We start from the raw sequence: 18,135 nt of genomic DNA, 5'->3' as shown, positions 1-18,135 counted from the left end.
TTATGGCATCTGGAAATTGTTGCCCACAGAAGGTTGTGGCAGCAAAGTAGTTTGATAGAGGAGTAGACAAATTCTTGGACTATTTATCCATAAATGGATACAAAAAGGACCAAGCATCCCTAATACAAGAGTTGCTAAGGAGAAGGGACCCCAGGAACTTGCCAGGCTTGAGGGCTCTCTTTAACCAGAATCTCCTTTGCCACTGTCCTAGCCCAAAACTGAGCTTAAATAGATGCTTGGTCAGACACGTTAGGGCATTTATTACATTTTTACAGATTGACAAGCAGGGCAAACTTGAGTTCTCATACCATTAATTCTTTCAGTGAACTATTGGGTGTGTTGGTTTTAACATTCAGAGTTTGTGTAGCCTTATAATGAAGCTGTAAGAATATTAAAGATTGCTCTCAAATCTTTTTTTAGGAATATTCAAGTTCTTGTTAAATAAACTTTTTTAAACAACAAAATAAATCTGACTTTTTGTTTGAAAAATGGTTTATTTTAATTTTTTAATTGAGTGACATGAAACATCAACTAGCTGAACAGAGAGCTTTGGCTGGAACTCAGTAAAAAAAGGAGAGCCTACCACCTTTGGAAGAAGGGGCAGGTGACTCAGGAGGACTACAAGGATGTTGTGAGGTTATGCAGGGAGAAGATCAGAAAGGCGAAGGCCCAGCTAGAACTTAAACTGACCACCGCCATTAAAGATAACAACAGATGTTTTTACAAATATATGAGCGACAAAAGGAGGGCCAAGGAGAATCTCCCTCCTTTGTGGGATGTGAAGGGAAACATTGCCATGAAGGATGAGGAGAAGGCTGAGGTACTTAATGCCTTCTTTGCCTCAGTCTTTAATAGTCAGATTGGTCATCCTCGGGGTTTTCAGGCCCCTGAGCTGGGAGATGGAGATAGGATGCAGAATGAAGCCCCAGTTGCCAAAGAGGTGGCAGTCACCGGCCTGCTCCTCCACCTGAATGCTCACAAGTCTATGGGGCCAGATGGGATCCACCCGAGGATACTGAGGGAGCTGGCGGAGGAGCTTGCCAAGCCACTTTCCATCATTTATCAGCAGTCCTGGTCAACTAGGGAGGTCCTAGATGACTGGAAGTTAGCTAATGTGACACTCATCTACAAGAAGGATAGGAAGGAGGATCCAGGGAACTACAGGCCTGTCAACCTGACCTTGGTGCCAGGGAAGGTCATGGAGCAGATCATCTTGAGTGCCATCACACGGCACATGCGGGACAATGAGGGAATCAGGCCCAGTCAGCATGGGTTCATGAAGGGAAGGTCCTGCTTGACCAACCTGATCTCCTTCTATCACAAGGTGACCTGCTTAGTGGATGAGGGAAAGGTTGTGGATGTTGTCTACCTGGACTTTAGTAAGGCCTTTGACACTGTCTCCCACAGCATTCCCCTGGAGAAGCTGGATGCTCATGGCTTGGATGGGTGCACTCTTCTCTGGGTAAAAAAATGGCTGAATGGCCAAGCCCAGAGAGTGGTGGTGAATGAAGCCAAATCCAGTTGGTGACCGGTCACGAGTGGTGTTCCCCAAGGCTCAGCATTAGGGTCGGTTCTGTTCAGTATCTTTATCGATGATCTAGATGAGGGGATTGAGTGCAACCTCAGTAAGTTTGCAGATGACACCAAGTTGGGTGGAAGTGTCGATCTGCTGGAGGGTAGGAAGGCTCTGCAGAAGGATCTGGATCTGGACAGGCTGGATCGATGGCTAACTGCATGAGGTTCAACAAGGCTGACTGCCGGGTCCTGCACTTGGGTCACAACAACCCCATGCAACGCTACAGGCTTGGGGAAGAGTGGCTGGAGAGCTGCTTGGCAGAAAACGACCTGGGGGTACTGGTTGACAGCCAGCTGAACATGAGCCAGCAGTGTGCTCAGGTGGCCAAGAGGGCCAATAGCATCCTGGCCTGTATCAAGAATAGTGTGGCCAACAGGACCAGGGAGGTGAGGCCATAGCTCGAGTACTGTGTTCAGTTTTGGGCCCCTCACTACAAGAAGGACATTGAGGTGCTGGAGCGTGTTCAAAGAAGGGCAACGAAGCTGGTGAAGGGTCTAGAGAACAAGTCTTATGAGGAGCGGCTGAGGGAGCTGGGGTTGTTTAGTCTGGAGAAGAGGAGGCTGGGGGGAGACCTCATCGCTCTCTACAACTGCTTGAAAGGAAGTTGTAGTGAGGTGAGTCTTGGTCCCTTCTCTCACGTAGCAAGTAACAGGACAAGAGGAAATGGGCTCAAGTTGTGCCAGGGGGGATTTAGATTAGATGTTAGGAAAAATTTCTTCACAGAGAGAGTGGTTAAGCATTGGAACAGACTGCCCAGGGAAGTGGTGCAATCACAGTCCCTGGAAGTGTCCAAAAACTGTTTGGATGTGGTGCTTAGAGACATGGTTTAGAGATGGACGTGGCAGTTAGGTTAATGGTTGGACTTGATGATCTTAAGGGTCTTTTCCAACCTTAACAATTCTATGATTCTATGATTGTGTGATTTGTCTCAATAAATAGTAGGCACAGTAGGACAACTTTGTGCAGCTACATTTATTTGTAGGTCCCAAAGTTGCTTCTTTGGGTTAAATGGGTGAGCACAAGTTATTAACTATTTTTAAAGTGTATCAGGAAAAATTCCTCTTTTTCAGACTCTTTGTAGTAATTTCAGAAGCATTCCAATCATTACACTTCTAGATTTCTAATGTTAAGATCAGATGTGTTATGACGGAAATGTAAAATTAAACATCCTACAGTCAAGACACTTTTTGATAATATAAGAAGAAACCTCTGGGAGGTATAAAAGGCTAAAAGATTTGTAGTCTTTTAATTTGTGGGATGGAGTTAATTAATGTCTTCCATTTGAAATTTTAAAGCATAGAAGGTCAGGAGTTCAGTGCCAGAATGAAATATTTAGGATGAAATCCCAATTTTACTCTGGCCAGTGACAAAGTTTTAGTTAACTTCTGTGGGGTTCTCCCACTAAATACACTGTCTGTACAGTATACATACTTGCTTTACTATAAATACATATTATACATGTATACCACATATGAAAACGCAGCTGAGAAATGAAAACTTCAGAAAACTTTAGAAAAAATCTTAAAAATTAATTTCAAAAGTTTGAAACATCTTTAATTGAAACATAACATTTTGAAACCTTTCTCTTAGTTTCTGACCTTTCTAAAAAAGTGGGGAGACAATGCTTGCTGCAGAAACATGAGTGATGCTGAGCTTCCCACATGCACATAGAGAGCAGTGACAATCCAGTTTTTCTTATGGCTGGAGATAGTCACAAATACAGCTAAAATAAATCAGCTGAGAGTTTTGTCAAGGTTTTTTTCCCATTTTCCACCCATTTCTACTCCAGCTACCACAAAGTTACCTTGTACCTGCTCCTTGCATCTTTCTGTAATAGTTTTTGTACCCTGACTTTTGAAAATATGTACAGGCACTCACAATAGTACTCCAGGGTAATTGGTCAGTGTAAAAGGCCATCATGGTTTATGGGGCAGCAAATTCATTTTAAAGATAATTAAAGACTATTTTTATCCCATACCAGTATTTTTCTTGTCCAAATACTTCACAGCAATAGAGTGGTTTAGGCACTGTTTATGATTTGTATAGTTGTCACCAAAGCAAAAGGAGAGGTATTTGTCTTAAACTATCTGTCTAGTGTTATTTATACAGTAGCACAGTAAGCAATTACTGTACGTTAAAGAGTTCATGTGAGAAAACTAAGACCAACAATCATGTTACAGGCAGTTCTGAATACCTGCAAAGTTTAATATTTTTAATCTCATTTAAATTGCTATGTTTTCTTATGTAAAACGTGCACCTCAGATAACTTTAATCCCTGTAATAGTCTTGTCCCCATGATAGGTCTGCAGAAAACTGAGAACCTGGGGTCATTTCAGCAGTGAGGCATGAGGGGTTTGAAGGAAAATGAGTAGGCTGTAAGGGGCAGAGAAGGGAAGCTACTGGAAACAAGAAAGCTCTAAGGTAATTTTCTTCTTTGGATATATGCACATGTATAGTCTATACTGTTATTAAGTGACAGGTTAGGTTTTCTTGCTTCTATTCCATTTTTTTGTTTGTTTGTTTGCTTTGTTTTATTATGATAAATAACCCAAAAGTTATGCACAGGAATTCCTAGTAAAACACGCAAAGATAACCCTCATAAGACATTGAGGACTATGGTTGAAGACCTACTGTATGAAATACAGTATGAAATACCTTTTGAAACAGTAGATTAAAGTTACCCAACCCATCTGATCAAGTGAGCAAAATACTCATAGCTTCTGAAAGAGGCTGAAAAGAGCACACTGAAAAATTTGGCATTTTGATTGCTGTTTCTTTTTCCCTAAATCGATCAAAATCTATACTGTGACTGTGGAATTTAATCCAAATCAAAACAATCTCCATCAAGGGCAATATTATGGTTGGTGTTCTTACTTTGCATTTGCTCAATCCACTCCTTACAATCCATCCTTTCATATATTTTCTGTTTTAACATTTTAAGAACGTTTACCTGGCTGTATGTCTAATAGTAGTAAAAGTGGTCACCTGTATTTAACATGAAGAAAGAAACATTTTCCTCCAATATGATTTTAACTCATTGTATTTCTTGACTAGAGAGGCCTTAAAATAAGAATGAGGTTTGTCTTGAATTAGAGAAAATATATATATATATATATCTTCTAAGTCTGGCAGCTCTTTACGTCTTATCACTTTATATAATGATGAGAAAGAGGCAAAAAAGATTATCCTGGCTGTTTGGTATTTCTTCCAACTAAGAATTTCTCAGAAACAATATTTTAATGAATTATGTCTCCTAGCTCCCTACAAATAGGTATTTTCAGTGGCTTTCTTAAATGAAAATATTTTTCCTAGTGGTCTGCTGCATCTTTCCTCATCACAACAACAAAGTAGTTTACTGGACATACAATAGGTACTACTTGTTGTTTGAAATGTTGTTCATCAGAATTTTCTGTCCGTGCAGATACTTCACTGCAGCTTTAATAAAATACATGGTTACAACAGCATTAAATCTGTATTCTGTTGGCATGACTTTGCATTCCTTGCCAAGGGCACTTCAGCTCATTTGTATGAAGATAAAGTAGGTAGGCAATTCTGCGTTCACCAAGTTGCCTTTGATGTGCTGGCAAGAATGCGGAGTTTATACATACAGAATCTCTGTTTAATGACTGACTGTGCAGGACAGATTTTTGCAGCCTGGGATAACAATACATTTTCTACTATATTGCATTTTGTCTCCATGCCATTTACTTGAGATACAAAGTATACACCTAATTTTCCCTTTAAAGCTTGTGTTTGTAGACAAGAGATTCTGTTTCTTTGTGAGCTGTCCAACTTTCTCTTATGACTTTAATTTATAAGATGCACATGGTTGAATATCTTTAAACCTTGCTGGCACTGAATAAACTGGTGAATGTTGAAACAATTTTTCTACTAAAAATGGAAATTATTCCCCTTTGTAGAATGTGTACAATTTCCAATCAGCTAACCAAATTTGTTTTGCAATCTGAAATATTATTAATTTAACAAAAACATTCTGTTAGATTGGTCTTGATAAAATGGGCATGTAACAAATGGAGTAAAACAAATTTATTTGGACATCTTTTATGGACCTCACTTATTAAATACTTTGGAACTGTTCTTGGCATGATAACTTGCCTGAATAAATTATATCATATCAGGTCATTGTCTTTTTCCCTCTTTTATTATTATTCCTACTCTGCTCAGCTGGGATAATTGATGTTTATTTCTTACCACGTCCACCTAAATTTGATCCGAGATTTATTAAAATGAATGTAATAATATCTGTATACGTCAGGAGTTTCCTAACAGATCATATGACATTCAGCTGTTTAACAGTTAAAAGAATTAATAAAGGGATTCAGGTGCTGTATCAAGGCATTTTCTGAGTGTGTGTGTATTTTAAGAGTTACACTCTTACATGTTTTTATATATATATATATATGAAATTATATAGATACAGTTTTATGTAGTGTATAGTGTGTGTATACACTAGGTACTTAGTAATTACTGATGGAAGGTTTCTCCTCAGCATGATTTGTAGATAAAGCCCTGAAAAACAGCCTAGCTGTTTCTGATGTCTGTCTCCAGTATTATTGACACCTGAGACAAATTCCTGGTTGAAGAGATTGGAAAGAAGGCTAAATGTTTGGCTGCAAATCCTGAAAACAGTGCATGTTTGTGGGACAACAGGGAAAGTCTTTATAGTGATGACAGATATCAAATAAACAATGTTCAGTTCAACTTCAAACTCCAAAGAGCCATAGCTGACAGAGAAAGAATGGAAATTGTGAAAACCAATCAACTCTTCTTTGCTTACTGGAAAGTCAGTCAGTCCTTCAGCTTTCCCATACAACTATTAGTTTTCAAGTCTTGGTGGGCTGTGGTGTCATGGAAGGCATGAAGCTCATCACAGGTGGATTTATGGTGGGCAGGTTCCTCTGGAAAGCTGCTTTTATAGAAAGGAAACAGAAGAGTTCAACAAGTTCAAGGGAGCTGTATCTGCTGGTCCATTGGCTCTGCTCTCCCCTAAAGAGTGAGACTCCTCTCTTGGACCCAGATGAGGCATGAACCAGAACTGGGGTCATGAATGAAAGGGAAGTCCATACATGGACTGCAAAGAAGGTTTTCCTTATTCTCCTCCTTGTAGGAGAATAGAGCTGCATCAGGCAGCGTGCTTTACCTAGATACCCCTCAATGCTGCTGACACTTCAGCACACTCCACTACATGCTCAAAGGTTTGCTTAACCAAGCAGAAATGAGACAGGTCGACAGGAAGTGTGAGTAACTTATATCTCAGATATAATACATTAGTTCTGACAGGTAATTAGGTGAGACGTTTACCATGGGTTATGGCATAGGTCTAATATGTCCCTGAACTCAGAAATACAACCTATAAACAGTTATGATGAAAAAAAAAATATGGCTGATATAAAATCACGACTTTGAAAGAGTTATGTGGTGAGGATTTCATGGTGTACAGTGATTTAGAAACTAAACATTATGTGGAGCCAGAAGCTGGCTGAATGCTTTGAAGGGATCAGTAGTCAGCCAGAAAAAAACAAGTTACTCAGAAAAAATAAACAGATAAATTCCCTGAAATCTTCGAGTGAGATTACTGTGGTTGCATAAATAGGTGCAGTGCAGTTCATTTTGTAATCATTTGCTGAAATGGTATGATAAGAAATGGAGAAATTTGGTGTGACCCCAAACCTGCATTGTTTTGGTAACAGCCACTGTTTTGAGGAACCCTCCATGAAATTTCTTGTATGTTAGGAGGTGATTATAGCCTGCAGAGAGATTAGGGAGGAAATGAATGAGATACCCATAGGTACTTGGAGATGTCTGTGGAACTGAGGCAAAGAAAAGTCAGGAAGATTTTCTTTTGAAAGCTGTGGGTTACATATTTGAAGAAGTGGGTTGAAGGCAATAGAGTGTACTCTGAGCCTCCCTGCACGTTGAGAGAGAAGATAATGGCAGACTCTTCTCTGTGCTGGAAATCTGGCATGTCACTGCAACAAGTTATTCTTGCAGGAAAAGCAGGCACGATGGTGGTGCTGCCTCAGCAGTGTGGATAAATGTGCAGTGCTTAAGGCCTGAGTATGGGAAACATACTGAGATGACAAGTCCCCCCAGAACAAAACAGGAGAATGCAAATGGAAAACCCTTTCTCTTTATGAGGTATTTCTAAAGTTTCTCTTTATTTTCTGGTACCGTGGCTAAAATCAACTCCGTAAATATCAGCAGAATCCAGCTGGATTTCCAGCAGTGTAGCTAAGATTAGAATTAAGAAATTTTCTCTATATCTATATCTATCCATACCTATATATCTGAAACTTGCTGGCATTTCCTAGATAAATCTATCTCTAAATTTATCTGTAATGGGACTATGTACCTAGAATCATGACTTCTTAAAGAATCCAATGAATTGTAGTGAGTCCTAGCTGCAGTTTATTTGGCTCATTCTGTTCACTAGTGGCGGCGTTTAGTCAATGGCTAAGCAAGGCTGCTTCCTCAGGTGATGTAAATCAACCCAGCACCACTGATGTTAATAGATCTTTTCCAATTTACATCAGATAGGAGCCTCTCTTGCTTTTTCTTCCCAAAATTTATGAGGACTATGGAGATGAGCTGTAGCCCTAGTGGCAAGTGCATCATTTATATATGCCAGGTCTCATGCACAGTGTGATTGCTGTGCTCTCCAAATCTTTACAGGCATTTTATGATGTATGTGATGACTAAGTAGTGGAAGTCAACAGAAAGCAGAGTATGGAATTTTTCTTTGTGTACTTTTCCCTTATCTTTCTTTCTGCTTAGGGATGAGGGTTAAAATTATACTTAATAAATTATTTTATTGAGTTACTTGTATGTTAACTCATCTTTACACCTCCATTTCCTTCTTTTCTGTTAATATTTGCATTGTCAAACTACTTGTATCATTTTCAAGGTCTGAACATTCTCTCCTCATAGCTTATTCATATGCTGCCTACTGAGGACTGAGGAACTAAAGACAATTGCTGAGCCTACATTTCACACAGAGCTGCTGACCTTGTTCCGTGAAAGCTTAATATCTGTGAACTAGGGTAAAAATAAAATAAAAATTAATACTAAGAAAACCAGAGCCCTGTAAATCTAGAAAGTAACACTTATTGTGGCTTTAGTAAGCTCCGGAGATGACTTCTCTGAATAAATTCAGTATTTCTATTTAGATCTTTGTGCTTTAGTGTCAGAGAAATCATATTCATGAAACAGAAACAAGAAATGAAAATAAGAAATAAATACACATTTCATTTAAAAAGCCACTTGATTACCAATACCTAACTCTCTCTTTTTCTGCTGTGGCTTAAAACCAGAAAATCAGCCCCTTGGAAAAAAAATAATAAAAACCATGGGGTCTGTATCAGATTTTTGTCTTTTTCCCCTAGGTATCTTTGAGTTACTTCCTCTTAGTTTGCTATAGACACTGAAATTTATAATAGTTATATTTACTTCCCTGTTTGCACATCACGACTGTGGATGTCAACTATGAAAGCAGCACCTGTCAGCTAACTACTAACACAGAATTAAGTTTCAAACTGTGTTATCCAGGTTTCTATAAGGTTGATGGCACAGATACCTTTCCAGTGCCTTCTGATCAGAAGGTTCTCACTTTACAGAAGTATGTGAAGGTCTTGAGGACTTATGGTGTCTGTACTGGCCCTAAGAACAGTGACAGGGTGTGCCTTTCCCCTCTGGGAGCCTTTGGCAGCTCCCCTTAGCCCATCATTGATGGCCATAGCAGTGGTGCAAAGGGGGCACAGATATCCTAAATACCAGCCTGGGGTGGGTGCCAAGTGTGGGTAAATATGATGAACATGAATGCTTTTAAATAGTTGCTTATGGCAAAGCAATGCTATATGAAATGTCAGGAAACAACATGGGAGGAGATGAGAAAGTGCAGTAGTGCTGGAGCCAGTGCTGCTGTCCAGGGATGGCAAGACCCTCTTGGTACTCAAGCCCTGATACAGCTGTACACTGGTTCACAGTTCTCCATGGGTCAAACAGATGCTAGAAAAGGAGAACTTTAATATTGCAGCAAAGAACATATTTGTCTTTCAGCAGCATTTAGTCCCAGCTAAAATCAGGCACCTCGGTGCTTTGCACTTTACCAGTGCATACAGAAAGACAGTCCCCTCCCGAAGACCTTGTGATACAAATAGACAGTCTAGCCAAAGAGTAGGAGGAAGAACTCGTCCTGAGTTGTACACATCAGATTATATTGCTTGTTAATTACATTAAATTCTATTCTGGGGTTTGGCAATGGAAAACATCTTGCTTTGTTTCACCCAAGGTTCACCCCTCCTTCTGGAAATCAGTTCCTCCCAAAATGGCACTCAGACTTTAATATGCTAAGCTACTGAGCAGCAGATGTCAATGGTGACACTGTGGGAGGGGAGCAAGACTATTTTGTTGATCATTAATGACAGAGACACATGTCTAACTTTTTAATGACCTCAACATTATTGCCTATTCCTGTCTATATACATGCCTCTTATCTGATCTTCACTGCCATTAGTTCCAGTTAGAATTCATGGTCAAGATAATTTACAGTTATATCACTGCAGATAGGCATTTTTCTATTCAATTTTTAGCTCGATTTCCTATGTGATTCCTATACGACCATGTCTGTCTCTGTTTACCCCACTCAACAAGTCTGAAACTCAGTTGACAATTTCAAGAAAATTAATCAGAAGAAAAGAGGTTTTGGAAGACATTAAAAGACTGTTATTTTCATGAAAATAGGTGATGAAATAGCAATTCAGTACATACCTGTCCTGAATGAAGGGAAGGGTAATCTTACTAGACACAGAGGATTAGCATAAGAAGCTGCTGTAATGAATGCTTGAGAAAAGCTCCAGGAACAGATGACTTAGATGTCAAATGCAACAAAAAGTGAGGCAGCCATAAGAAATGAAGTTTTATTTTGGTGCTCACAGAACTGTTTGTCCTAACTCTAGAAAAGCTGAATAACCAGAATGGTGAAAGTTCATCTAAATGCAGGGCATGTTCACTTGCTAATCTCTGGTTTATTAACTAGGCTATTTGCTGATGTATCATTATTACTCCTTCTCTGAATGCATTTATGGCTCCAGATGTCCTCTCCAAAAAACAAGACTTTATTGGAAAATTGAACAGGTAGACTGCCAGTGGAAGCAAAGCCCTTCTGAGCTTTCCTGCGTACAGAGCAAACACACTATAATGGAAAGCATAGATTTATTCTTTGGGCCAATGATCCTCACTGAGGTGCAGCAAAGAAGGCTGGCACAAGATAGGTAAGTGTGCCCATCAGACTCTCAGGGTTTTACAGGCTTTAGGATCAGATAAGACCACAAACCCTGTGCATAGTACAGGCCAGTAATGCATCTGATTTTAATATCTGTGTGTTAAAACCAGAAAGCACTTATGTCTTTTTGTGGCAGTAGTAACCAGAAACAATGGAGTGCCTTTTGTCAGCCTAATTTAAGAAATTATATTACGGTTTATTCCCAGCCTAAGGTGAGGTAAGTGACACAGAAATCAAAATGTCAAAGGAGTTTGGCAGATGCTTCAAAGTCCTAAAGAACTGCTTTGTAAAGTAATTTGAAAGGAGAATGTAGTGGAAGGTACATTACTTTGACAGAAAGGGGATGAGTGCTCGTTCCTCTCCTGCTGAGCTTACTGTCCTTACTTACTAGCTGTTCCTGAGTATGTCTCTGTAGGAGATACATATATATATATGTACATTCATGCACACACACATAGAGACACACATATATGGATATTATAGAACTGCTGATACCAGTTATAAATGTCAAGTGGAATTTCTAAAGCTGAACTCTAACATGGTGTCTCTTAATTTACAGGTAAAAATTTCTGATGTTCATAATTCTAAGCCCTGCCTGATGCCACTTCAAACTCTACAAATTGGTCTATAACCTCTGTCATTAAAAAGGTGCAGGGTGGTTGTAAACCATTTTGGCTGTTGTTGCTACTGATTCAGACAGTAACAGAAGATATGACCCTACTGGAGCAGAACCCATGGTACAAGGTGCTGTATAAAGACGTTGCAGAGAGACAGTTTATGCCGTATCAGTGTGAAATCTTCTATTTAATAGACATCCAGTATACCTGATATACATTTTTTTTCCCTCTTTGCACCTTACCTCCAGGTGAAGGTGGGTCTGGCTTGTGTCTTACAGGGAAGCAGAGGTTGTCCTCTGTCTCCTGAGGCCTGAGACTTAATAAAAAACAGATAATCTCGTGGATCTAGAAGACACTATCACACTAACATAAATATATACTTAACAGTTCTGCTAATTAAAATTCTTCATGGTAGCAGTGATGCTCCTGATGCAGATAAAAGTTCTTATCCTACATATACATGTGTTTCTGAAAGGGCATAAATGTTCTAGCAAGGTTTTTTCTGAGAAAATAATTTGGTTCATGGTTGCCTTCCTCACATAGTACTTTTTTCCCTTTTTCATCTTATTTTTAATATTGATTAATTAATTAAAATATATCAATACATTATTAATTAATTAAAATATATTAATATTTTAATATCTCCCCCCTCCCTGCCTGTATAATTAGATACTGTTAGAGAATCAGAATTTATTCCACCTGTACTTTCATTTTAATAGCTGATTTATTTCTCTGTTTTATAATGCCCTGTTTTATTTCTGTGGTAATGTTATAATAACACATATATAATAAGCACTTCTAATAAATTTGAAACAGGTGAGTACTGCTGGGCACTAACTAGGGCAAATAAAACAATGTTTTCATGTAGATGTCCACAATAATGAGCATGCAATAAGATGAACAAAATTTAGGAGGGCTGTCAGCTGCCTCTGTGGCTAGACATTTTGCTGTAACACCATATTTCTTAGATTGTCACACTCCTAAGAAAGAATTATTTAGGGGAATAAAACCTTGCACTCTTACACTACTATACTGGTGAATTTGCTGGAAAGTTGCAGCGCCTCTGCTGGTCAGAGATGCTGGAACACAAACCCATTAAGAATGCTTTTCCGCTTTTACGACAGAACTGCTGTGACTGACCTTTTCCTGACCAGCCCTAGAGCTGTAAAAGATTGAAATGTGAAATTTAGCATGAAAACACTGTGGACCTCACTGAGGGGTAAGTGGATGGCCTAATCATAATGGAAATTAGCTTTGATTTGACTGTGTTAAGGGTATTTGAAAAATCATCTTTCAAGGCAAAAATTCTTTGTAAATCTGTGGACTATGTACCTACAGATGACTGATTGCACATACTGGCCTAATATTTTCATTTTGCAGTGAATTGATCAGATCCCAGAGTGGAAGCTCTTATTTGGGCATGGATCCAAGAAGCCTGAGTTGGATTTTCAGTTCAGTTCCTGTGGTCAAGTTATTCTTCAGCTGGTATATCAGCTCTCATTTTTAAGCAATGTATTTTCTCCTAGGCACCCCTCCCCAATTAGCCCTCTGAAGCCACAGCTTGCCTGAGAATAACAGAGGCTACTGCCTGCATCAGCAGAGAGCCTCGGGAGGGACAGCTGCCCCATGTGTGCCTGGCAGTGGGGTAGTCTGGAGGGGGTGCCACTCGTACTGTCAGGGCCCAGCACAGCATGGAAGTAAGCATGAGGAGCATGGGACTAAGCAGGAGGAGGAGCAGAAGGGTGCCATTCTTTGTTTTTGAGGGAGCAGAGGAGGTGGCTTTTTTCCACACAGCTGCTCTGATGGAGAGAGAAGTCCTTGCAACCACTTGTTGAAATAAAAAGTGCTTCACTTCATTCCCTTTCTACTAGTCCAACTAATTGGATGAGGGAAGGTGAGAAGAGCTTTGCCTCAATGTATAAATATAAAATTTCCTTTGAGACCTTGGTGCAACCTCATCAGAATTTCCCAGATGTACCCCACACATAGTTCATAGAAGTAAGACATGTTAGTTATTATGGCTGATTGGAGAGTTAAGATACTTATCTTGTATCATTTTAGAAACAGAATAATTTGGTATCAAGATAATGTAATGAAATCATAATGCATTTTTTTTCTGTAAATACCATGTACCATTTTTAAGAGTCTGAAAGTTATATGCTGAATCTTAAAAGAGGGTATTTTCTGAAAGTTCAAAGCAAAATGCTCTGTTAAGATAGATATGCCTATATATTAGATAAATAGGATAGAATTAGATAAATAAAAGACTTGTGTATGTTATACATGTGCCTACCTACAATGCCCTATTAAAATAGTTTTGCATCAAATATGATGTGAAAGTAGAACTGTTTTGAAATACAAAGCTTTTCAAAGTTTTCCACAGAGAAATAGAAGCTTTTTTTTAAAAAGAGATAACAAACTGCATTGCTACAGAGTAAACATTTTAAAAAATGTATTTATGGCACCAGAGGAATATCTACCGCACTGAATTTGTGACTTTCCTCATATTCAGCAGCCCTATTATCACTCCAGTTAAATAGTTCCCTTGACTTGTGCAATTAGTTTTTCCTGGAGGACTGCCTCATGTTCTGTGGCTTCCTAATTAAATACAAAAAGCTTTTGCTTGCAATTGTCTGAAGGGTCTATTCCTGCAAACTAACAAGGAAATCATGCATATGGAGTTTACAGAATTGGGACCATCATTTGCTTAGAAAACAAAGAAAATTCGGTTAACAACTCTGGTTATCTCCAAAACAATCCTCAGGGGATCTGAAGGTTTCAAAATCTGTCTTACTTCTCTCTCCTGCTTATGTAAATGGTAAAACAAGGAGTAGCAGAAAAAGATTCACAGGGATTGAACAATGAAAACCAGCCCATTATTGTCATCATAGAATCAGAATCGTTTAGGTTGGAAAAGACCTTTAAGATCATCAAGTCCAACCGTTAACCTAGCACTGCCAAGTCCACCACTAAACTATGTCCGTAAGCACTACATCTACAAGTCTTTTAAAATACCTCCAGGGGTGGGGACTCAACCACTTCTTTGGGCACCCTGGTCCAAAGCTTGACAACCCTTTCAGTGAAGAAGTTATTGCTAATATCCAATCTAAACCTGCCCTGGTGCAACTTGAGGCCATTTCCTCTCATCCTATCGCTTGTTACTAGGGAGAAGAGACCTACCCCCACCTCGCTACAACCTCCTTGCAGGTAGTTGTAGAGAGCAACAAAGTCTCCCCTCAGCCTCCTCTTCTCCAGGCTAAACAACCCCAGCTCCCTCAGCCACTCCTTGTATGACTTGTGCTCTAGACCTTTCACCAGCTTTGTTGCCCTTCTTTGGACACGCTCCAGCACCTCAATGTCCTTCTTGTAGTGAGGGGCCCAAAACTGAACACAGTACTCGAGGTGCGGCCTCACCAGTGCCGAGTACAGGGGCACTATCACCTCCCTCGTCCTGCTGGCCACACTATTTCTCATCCAAGCCAGGATGCTATTGGCCTTTTTGACCACCTGAGCACACTGCTGGCTCATGTTCAGGCGGCTGTCAACCAACACCCCCAGGTCCTTTTCTGCCGGACAGCTGTCCAGCCACACTTCCCCAAGCCTGTAGCGTTGCATGGGGGTTGTTGTGACCCAAGTGCAGGACCCAGCATTTAGTCTTGTTGAATCTCATACAGTTGGCCTCAGTCCATCAATCCAGCCTGTCCAGATCCCTCTGTAGAGCCTTTCTACCCTCCAGCAGATCAACACTGCTGGCCAACTTGGTGTCATCTGCAAACTTACTGAGGGTGCACTCGATCCCCTCATCCAGATCATTGATAAAGATATTGAACAGAACTGTACAAGTACATGGTACAAGATGGAATGGTCAAGAAATACATATTTATTTATTTATATTTAATATCTTCTTAGTGAAATAATAAGAACATTTTTTCACTGTGAGTGCATGAGCAAGAAAAGAAATGACAAATTAGTCCCATACTGGGTTGAAACTTCATTTTTCCTGCAGTGTCTCAGGAATTCTTCTAGTGCTCTGTCACTAGTTTCGTAAGTTTTCATTTTCTGATATACGAAAACTGATGGAATTCCTGAAGGGGGAAAAGGAATACAGACAGCTAATTTGAACTTTGGAAATCTTTGCAGCACTCATCTTGTTTATGCAAAATGTATGAGTCCAGGCTGACCTATTACAGTTCACACTCTGGGCTGAAATAGTCACTCCCAAAGAAAATGAGCTTTTCTGGGTAGCTTCCACACTACATCTTCTCCACTGAGAAAAGCCAATTTGAGGGTGTACACACAATTATGTCTTCACTGTCTGTGACAATTTTTTCCACATGAGCATACATCAAAACCTTATTTAATGAGGTTTTATAAGGGTGTTGTGATTTCTTCTCTGTAGTTAATCACAGCTAAAATTTCAAGTCCAATTTCAAGTCAGTTTTTTTTTGATTCATGACTTAACGTTCCTTATCTTCTCCAGCTATACCTTGTAGGTATAACCTGCTAGAAGTATAATGGACTTCATCTCTCCCCACAGTAAGTGGATATGACAAAGTAAAATCTGCTTGTGCTAGCAAGCTCTTCAAGAGATATTTATGCTCCACTGCTAACTACTAAAAGCTGAATGCACTGATTCCATCAGCCTGGTTCACAACCTGTGAAGAGCAAAACTAGATAATCCTGAAAATGTGCATGAATGAGTGAAAAGCACATTTCTAAAGGAACAGAAACTAATTTCAGGCAGACTCAGGATATTTGAATGTCTGTCATCTGAACTTTTTATGAACATTTTGAACTTGCTCATCCAAGTTTGTTGTCTGCACAATCCTTGAGAAGGCTTTGGCCTGCTGTCTTTAGGAAATACGTGTGTAAGTAAGTTTTGTAGGAAATGAAGTACTTATAAGAACTTTGCTTAGGATTGAATTATATTCTCTAATAGCATAACAAACAATATCTCCTTTAACTTCTCCTGAGCAGAAGTGGAGGGAGCTTGGATCAAATCAGATTAGATTTCCCTTTTCCCAATAACTTATGCAATTACCTCTGACCAAAATGTGTCTTTTTATTTTAATGAGGTGTTGCTCACCTATTATAAAAAAGTAAAAATTTATAAAAAATTAAAAAAAAAAAAAAGTTATACTATCCTACTTGTGATCCTGGGAGAAAATGGAAGTTTATTTTCTAACTTTGGTTATGGAACAGTCAATTGGATACTTCGATTTATGGCAAATATGGTGACCAAGCGGAGCAATGCGATCCTTTGTCAAGTTTTTGGAACAGATACATAACACTGAAAGTCAGCCTGATGTGTAAGTATATAAGTAATTTCTATGATGACATCAGCATTGATATTACCTATTTAAACCCAACTTGAAACAAAAAAAAACCCAATTTTTTTTCTAATTATGAACAGAAAAAAGATGCCACTTTGCAAGTCTCCCATTATCAGAGAGAATATTTGTTATTGTATAACTAATGTGAGTGGAACACATCATGACTAGTAGACTAGTAGAAAAGGACATTGAGTTAAAAAAACAACAAAAGAAACCTGAGATGACTGCAACCCACTAGAAAGCGCATATGGAAGCTCTGCACTCACTAAAATTTGAAGAACCACAAGACAAATGTAATACAAGAATAAGGAGGTGAATTGTATGAGTTGGAGTCACAGAGGCCAGTGTGATACATGCAAGGACTAGGAGAAGAAAGATTGTGGAAGTGGCTTAGGCCGACTATATAATGTTGGGATAAGAATAAAAACACAGATGAGGACATGGAGTTCTACCTGTATTTTTATTATCCAGAATATTTATAAAAACTTCATGTGAGTTAGCAAGAGAATCTCCCTATTTACCACACAATTATTGTTTATTACTGTCTAAAAGATCAAAGTGACCAAGAAAGTTCATGTGATTTTTTTTGTTGTTTCTGTCAAGTAACAGTTCCAAACCACCACAGAAAGAGACACCTGATACACGTTTAAAGTAAGCTTCTCAGGCAATGGAAGCAAATGAGCTGAAATAGGATGGAAGTATAATGATGTCTACATTAGCAAGCAGTGCAGATCAACAGGACTGTATCTGCAGAGAAACAGATGGCACTAAGGAGCTGACATTCACACCATAAGCATTTAGAAGGATTATTACTTCAGGTGGTCTCTAGACCAATCCCATGGATTCAATGCCTGGGAGTGGTTAGAGAGCATTAGATGTTCCCCTGGAGTGCATCTTCCATTTTAGATTCATCCAAAAGACCCCGGTTTGTATCCTAGAGACTGCTCTGAAATATGAATAAAAGCACATTTGGGAGGGTTGATCAGAAGATTTATTTCAAAACCTGAGTTAGAACTGAAGAAAAATGTTGATGCAGATGCACCAAATACATATTTATCTCCTCTGAGAAACAGAGCAAAAATTAGTTTGAGACCTGTGCTGTTTTCGCTAGCAATCAACAGTCACCTGCCATAGCAGAACAATTGATACAGAACTTTGTAGTTTTTACCAACGTACAACATGGTTTTTACTTAGCAGCTGAAATCTTTATACCTTGGAGAAACTAACCTTTATACTGCAGGTTTAAAAAGTTGAAAAGATGATTAAGAGAAAAGAAAGGATGGCTGAAAAGGCTCAAAATTTTAAAAT

Source organism: Nipponia nippon, unplaced genomic scaffold (genome assembly GCF_047370975.1).
Source record: "Nipponia nippon isolate SJK-2023a ecotype South Korea unplaced genomic scaffold, ASM4737097v1 scaffold_2, whole genome shotgun sequence".
Taxonomy (NCBI): domain Eukaryota; kingdom Metazoa; phylum Chordata; class Aves; order Pelecaniformes; family Threskiornithidae; genus Nipponia; species Nipponia nippon.
Note: the sequence above shows the minus strand (reverse complement) of the source record.